Genomic DNA, 7,834 nt, shown 5'->3' with positions numbered 1-7,834 from the left:
TTGGTTGCACTGATTATATGTACCCGTACACGCTTTCTAGTAACTTGGTGTCACGGAAAGACAGACTTCTCCTACTTGGTAATAATAAGGAGCCTTCTACTATATCGACTTTTCGACTGAACCTACAAAGTATTTGTGGGTGGAAGCTTGGGGCTTGAGGAAGTGGGTGTCAATTTTTGACGAGAAACATATTGGCCAGACATGTTTCTTAGTGAACCAACAGAAGATGGGGTAATGCTATGTCCATGCCTACTAGTTGGATGAAAACTCTCAATTATTTTCATACCCAGTTGATAGCAGCAAAAATGAGGAGTGTGACCTAGAACCTTAATTTCATCCTCTAGTTGTGCATGCCCTCTTCCACCCAATCAGCTGTACCTCTCCGCTAACCATACTAATCCTTCCTAACCATCTGGTTGTCGATTCACCAAAGCAACTATATGGGCCAATGTACGGGTTTCAACCGGATTTTCATTTTTTTGGATTTTTTGTTTTATATAATTTCAAACATAAATAATCGAATGGAAAAATTATATTGCAAAAAATTAAAAAATATATAAATATTCGTGCATCTAAGATGTTTGTTCAGTATTCAAAATATGTTCACCTCACATTTTAAATATGATCATCACATATTTCAAAAGAACTCGAGTATTCAGAAAGTGTTCATCACATATGTAAAAATGTGTCGTGCACAAATATGTTTTAATGTATTTAGACAAAAAAACAACTCACGTCATGTTTGTCCCCCAAGGCTAGGAGGACCTACTAAATTGGTTATCGTACTCCATTTTGTCTTTTTGGGTTGAATCCTTGACCTTCTTATATTCATAGCCACCAGGTCTAGTTCGTACACAACATTTGTCTAAATCTAATCTACCTTAGGCATGCTCTTCCCACCTATTATTTTTCGGAACTATGCAAACCAGACATGCTCAACAAAGTTAGAACATGGAAAAACATGGGAGTTCATATCTTATGGCGACTAGCATCGTACAAGGTAGTCCGATCTGCACCACTGCAACCTTCTTTGTGAGAGCTGAAGAAGGTATGATGAACAACTTACCCTTTATCTGTTGTTTCCACCGCAAAATTGTATAAAGTAGAGCTTTGTTTATACTATATATGGAATGTGCAGCAATTGAAGGGTTTACAAATATCAGTGTATAATAATCTGAAAACATCAATATTGCCTTCATGCATGTTCCATAGCAAGAAAAAATGCTGCATTTACCTTTTTTATTTCAAATGTTGATGAAATTTTTAATCATCGACAATTCTAGATGCACATGCATATTTGGATGGTAATACTTTAGTCCTAACTCAATTGTGTATTATGTTTATAGTTACAAGTATTTTAAACATGTTACTATAATTATTAATTGTTCAAGTAAAACTAGGTGAATGAAAGTAGTATTTATATTATGTATTAACTGGACCCCATTGCTATGATTGTTAGCCACAAATTGGCTATCCCTGTTGCCGAATTTGAAGATGATAGCATGTGAAACATCAACTGGAGTGCCAACACCCCTATCTACGTGCTTCACATCATGTTTGGACCCCAAGGATAGGAGGACCTACTAGATGGGTTATTTTACTTCATTATTGTCCAACTCGGTTGAATGCGCGAACTTCTTACATTCATAGCCGCCAGGTCTAGTTGGTATGCAACATTCATCTCAATAGAATCTACCTCGGGCACGCTCTTCCCACTTATTATTTTCAGGAACTGCGCGGGCCAAACATGCTTAAAAACACAGACCATGGAAAGACATGGGAGCTCACTGATCCCACATACCCTAGTACTCTATGTGTCAGTTGAGACCTTCTAGTATTTTGGACAAAATGGTAATGGTCAACTGTACTTATGGTCATGCTATCTTCACCCTTGATACATCCATAGTCACTGTTGACATTCTCACTCGCACTACGGTTGAAGCTCCACCTTGCCAATTGATTCATCTTTAATATAGAATAAATAATCATCTCTCCAAAAGTATCATCGAATTCATATCTATTTGTCAGTGACTTGCACTCCATGTGCGCTAGCTGATTTGGGAGCCCCTCTTGGTTGCACTGCGATTTTCCATACTCACACTCGATCTAAAACATGGTGACCTTCAAATGCCAGGTCGTTATGGGGATAAATTAGAAGATGTATGGCATGCATTTGGTACATCACTTTCTTGTAGGGTTACTAAAGGTTGCTTGTGGCCATTATACGGACCCGCACACACTTTCAAGAAATTTGGTGGCTTGTGAAGACATGTTCTCCAAGATGGTTGTAATGGGGAAGACTTCTCCATTGACTTTTCAACTGAACCTGCAAAGTATGTGAGGGTGAAATATGGAGGCTTGAAGAAGTGGGTTTCTTATTTGGCAAGAAACGTATTGGCTAGACACGCTACTTACTAAACCCTGAGAGGATGGGTTTATGGGTTGGTCATATCTACTGGTTGGATGAAATTCTTCATTATTTTCATGTGAGAACCAGAACCTCCAATTTTTCCTCTCTTGACACATGCTCTCTTCCACCCCCACCCCTCCACCTCTGTGTCGACCGCCCTAATCCTACCTAACTAACTGCAGACGATGCATTCAAGCAACTGTATGGGTCCATGTACGGTTTTCAACTAGATTTTATTTTATTTTAAATACATTTAAAAATTAAATGAAATTTTAAATTGAAGATATATATTGTAAAAAATGTAACAATGTACATGTTCATGCATATAAGATGTACATCTATATTTAATATATGTTCACCTAATATTTTAAACGTGGAGATCACATATTCCAAAAGATTGCATCGCCTATCCATCGGGATCCTTCTACTAAGCCCTAGCTTTTCTAGAATGTAGTAACCAAAAATTTATAGTTTTATTTTTCTAATTTGTAATAGGACATGTATAAATTTAGCTCTTTTCTAACATGGCTTATATAACACTGACGATGCCTTTCCAAGTTCTGGACATTGGACTTTGTTCACCTTAAGGACATAGAGAGATAGCTCGATAAAGCGCGCACTACTTCTCTCTCTCTCTCTGTCTCTCTCTCTCTGTCTCTCTTGTCATACACCCTCTCCTACCCTCTTCCCCTCCATATCACGTTGAGCGGTAGATGATGCCTTCAGCAAACTATGTGGGCTACTACATCTACTTCTATCCCTATCTGGAGTCATAGGTCAGGAGCCTAGTTTTGTAGAGAGCTTGATCCTCCACGGGCCAATACAGCCAATTCCGCCTAGGTTTGCATCCAACACAATGAATATTGAGGGAGAAAACCACCCCACTATCTCCAACGTTCACATATTACCGCAACTAGTATCACAAAAGGTAGTGGTGATGTCCACCACTCCACCCCTCCCTTGTGAGCACTGAAGAAGGTATGATGAACAACTTGCCCCTTTTTTCTTATCTTTTCCCAAAAGTCTTAGATAAAAAGTAGTTGATTCTCGAGTTGTTTTTATGCAATACTCAATTGTGTATTATGTTTTTAGTTTCATACAAATGTTTCCTATGTTGCTATAATTATCAATGGTTGTATTAGTACTTGTGAATGAAAGTAGTGACTGCAATTTATCTTATAAATTCCACTAGAGTCCATTACTATAATTGTTACCCTCCAAATGATGACCCCTATTGTACTATTCGAAGTCGACAACATGCAAAACTTTAACTGGGGCTCCAACACCCCCATCTCCATGCTCCAGATCATGTTTCCACCCCCAAGGCTGGGCAAACCTATGACGTGGCTTATTGTAGCCCATCATTGTCATGGCGGGTTCCATTTGTGACCTTCCCGCATTCATCGCTACCAGCTCAAGTTGGTATGTCGCACTTATATAATTTAAATCTACCTTAGGAACACACTTCCCACCTATTACTTCTAAGAACTTTCCCATGGTACAAGCGCAGCAGACTCGAACAATGGAAACACAAGGGAGCATAATGATCCTGCATATCCTAGTAGTCTGTTATTTAGCTTGAGCCCTCAAAGTATCCTGGACAAAATGGTACTTGTCGAATGTATTCATAGTGAAGATATGTTCTCCCTCAGCAGATCCCCTAGTCATAATGAACATGCTTACTCGCACTACGAGTGTAGCTCCATCTTGACAACTAACTGAGCTCTACTATAGAACCTTCATATATCCAGAAGCATCAACAAATTCATATCTATTTGTTAGCGGTCGGCACTGCCTATACGCTCGGTTATTTGGGATCCCTATTGGTTGCACTGCTATTTTTTGAACTCGCATTTGATCTAGGAGATGGTGGCCTTCAAAGGCTGGGTCATTACGAGGATACATCAAAATATTGAAAACATGCATTTGGCATATCAGTTTCTTGTTGAAGTACTTGTAGCGATTATATGTACCTGTACATGCTTTATAGTAATTTAAAGGCTTGTAAAGACAAGCTTCTCCTACTTGGTTTTAATGGGGAAGCCTTCTACACTGACTTTTCGACTCAACCTACATAATATGTGAAGGTGGAAGATGTAGGCTTGAAGAAGTGAGCATTGTTCTTGGGCGAGAAATGTATTGGCCAGCCACGTTGCTTAGTGAAGCTAGAGAGGATTGGGTCATGGGGTGTCCATATCTACCAGTTGGATTAAAAATCTCAAGTATTTTCATACCCATTAGATAGCAAAAAAATGAGGAGTGTGACCCAGAACCTTATTTTTTTGCTCTCGTGATGCATGCTATCTTCCTCCCCCTCAGCTCCAACTCTCCAATGACCATGTTAATCCTCCTTAACTGATTGGTAGACAATGCATCCAATAAATCATATGGCCGCATGTCCAGTTTTCAACCGGATTTTCATTTTTTTAGATTTATTTATTTTATATATTTTTATGAAAATAAAAACATTGAATGGCACAACTATATTGCAGAAAAAATGAAGAAAATGTACATGTTCGTGCATATAAGATGTCCGTCCTTATTAAAAATATGTTTACCTCATATTTTGAATATGGTCATCACATATTCCAAAAGAATACCTCATGTATTCGGAAAGTGTTCATCACATTTTTTCTAAAGTATGGCATGCATAAATATCTTTTAGTGTATTGGGAAAAAAAGGATGTTCATCAAGTATTCAAAAAACTATCCATTGCATATTCAAAAAAATCTTTATCGCGTATTTGGAGAATTTTGAACTCACATTTTTGGAAAGTCTTCATGGATGAAAGTTATATTCATGTCATAAAGTTAGAATAACAGAAAGTAAAAAAATTCAAATGATAAATGGAAAAGAGAATAAACAGGAAAATGAAATCACAAATTCTAAACCATAAGAAATGAAACAAAAAATGTTAAACATACAAGAAAAAATGAAAAAAGATGGCCATAGCACCGACGCTTAGGAAATTCACCGGCAATTCCCCGCCTGGTGCTAGGAGTAGAATTCATTGGGGTCCTTCTACTGAGCCCTAGCTTTTCTATAAGGTTGTAGTAGAAAATTTATAAATTCTATTTTCAAAATTTGTAGGACATGTATAAATTTTTCTATTTCCTAAATGGCTCATATAAGGTTGATGCCTTTTACAAGTTCTGGTTATTGGACTTTGTTCACCTCAGAGTCCCTCTCTTTCTATCTCTCTCCCTATCTCTCTGTCCCTCCTTTTCGCCACACAAGCTCTCCCCTCTTCGCCTCCGTATCCATGCTAAGTACGCTAAAAACGTCCATGATTGAGTGATAAATGATACTTTGAGTTAATTGCGAGGGCTTGTATTCCTGCATCCATCCGGATCCGGAGTCCTAGGTCAGGAGCATAGTTGTGGCTAAATTTGTAGCCACCACATAGGCCTGGACACCTGATTCCACCTAGATCTAGAACCAACACACTAAACAGTGAGGGAGCAAAGCAGCCCACTATCCCTAACGGTCACATCCTATCACAACTAGCATCACAGAAAGTTGTTGCGATCTCCACCATTGCACCCTCCTTTGTGAGCACCGAAGAAGGTATGATGAACAACTTACCCTTTTTTGTTCTTCCACGAAAAAATTAGGTAAAAAGTAGTTGATCCTCGAGTTAATTTTATACAATAAAATAATACGTAAAAGTTTAAGGGTTTACAAATATAAATGTAAAACAGTCTCAGAAATTCAATATTGCCTCGTGCATGTTCTGTGGCTAGAAAAAGGCAACTTTTTCCTTTTTATTTCAAATGCTGATGAAATTTATCATCATGATTGTTATTGATACACAAGAACATTTGGATGGAAATATTTTAGTCCTTACTCAATCTCGCATTATGTTCATAGTTTCACAAAAGTTTTTAACATTTTACTATAATTATAATTGGTTCGAGCACTACTGGTGAATGAAAATAATATTTATATTATATATTTATTTTACTCCATTGCAATAATTTTTATCCTCAAATTGACAATACCTGATGCTGGATTTGAAGTTGATACCATGTGACATCAACTGGAGCACCAACACCTTCACCTCCCTTGTATGTGTCATGTTTGGACTTCCAAGGGTGTGCAGACCTACTAGATGGCTTATTTTACTCCATTATTGTTTTGTTGGGTTGAATCCATGACCTTCTTGCATTTATAGCCACCTACTCTAGTTGGTATGCCGCATTCATCAGAATCATCTAACTTTTTCACGCTCTTCCCACCTATTATTTTAAGAAACTGTGCCGACAAGACATGCTCAACAAACTCAGACAACGGAAACACATGGGAGCTCATTGCTCCCACATATCCTAGTACTCCTTTTTGTCGCTTGAGCCATCAAAGTAATTTGGACAAAACGATGGTTATCAAATGTATTCATGGTCATGCTATATTCTACCCTTTAGATCCCTAGTCACTATGGACATTTTCACTCGTACTACGATTGTATATCCACCTTGCCTATTGATTCAACACTACAATAGAACCTTCATATCTCTAGAAGCGTCACCAGATTCATACCTATTTTTCAACGGCCTGTACTCCCTGTACGCATGGTGATTTGGAAGCCCCTCTTGGTTACACTCCGATTTCCTATAATCACATTATATCCAAGAGATGGTGGCTTTCAAAGGCCAGGTCAATACGAGGATACATCAAAAGATGTACAACATGCATTATGCACGCCAGTTTCTGGTTGAGGTACTAAAAGTCGCTTATGGTGATTATATGGAACCACACATGCATTCCAGAGATTTGGTGGCTTGTGAAAACACATTCTCCAAGAAGGTTGTAACGGGGCAACCTTCCCCAATGATTTTTCGACTGAACCTGCAAAGTATGTGAGGGTGAAAGATGGAGGCTTGAAGAAGTGGGTGGTCTTCTTTGGGGAGAAACTTATTAGCAATGCTTAGTGAACCCAGAGAGGATGGGGTTATAAGGTGGCCATATCTACTTGTTCGATGAAAATTCTCGAGTATTTTCATTTGGGAGATAGAACCTTAATTTATTCATCTCATGACACATGGTCTCTTCCTCCCCCTTCGCTCCACCTCGCATCGACCACCCTAACTCTCCCTAACTAACTGTAGACAATGCATTCAAGCAACTGTATGCGCCCATATCCAATATTCTACTGGATATTCATTTTCTATTTTTTTTTATTTCACATTTGTTCTTAATGCAAATAATGTTCTAAATGGCAACATATCGTAGAAAATGAATAAAAATATGTATATCCATATTTAAAATATGTTCACCTCATATTTTTACTATGGACATCACATATTCTAGAAGAATTCATCACCAATTTAAAAAAATGTTCATCACAATTTAAAAGAGTGTCATGTATAAATATGATTTATTATATGAAAAACATAAAAAAATCATCTACTATTTCTAAAATATTT

The 7,834-nt window shown here is 37.8% G+C and overlaps 3 pseudogenes; all 3 read left to right on the top strand.

Annotated features, from left to right (window-relative positions):
• Nucleotides 1-1,448: 1,448 nt before the first annotated feature.
• Nucleotides 1,449-2,582, top strand: LOC147957141 (uncharacterized; annotated as a pseudogene).
• Nucleotides 2,583-3,634: 1,052 nt separating this feature from the next.
• Nucleotides 3,635-4,769, top strand: LOC147957140 (uncharacterized; annotated as a pseudogene).
• Nucleotides 4,770-6,415: 1,646 nt separating this feature from the next.
• Nucleotides 6,416-7,422, top strand: LOC147957139 (uncharacterized; annotated as a pseudogene).
• The last annotated feature ends 412 nt before the right edge of the window (nt 7,423-7,834 follow it).

Source organism: Triticum urartu, chromosome 7A, assembly GCF_056163025.1.
Source record: "Triticum urartu cultivar PI428250 chromosome 7A, HENAU_Tu73, whole genome shotgun sequence".
NCBI lineage: Eukaryota > Viridiplantae > Streptophyta > Magnoliopsida > Poales > Poaceae > Triticum > Triticum urartu.
The sequence above is the reverse complement of the archived record's forward strand: the minus strand, read 5'-3'. Positions and strand labels throughout refer to the sequence as shown.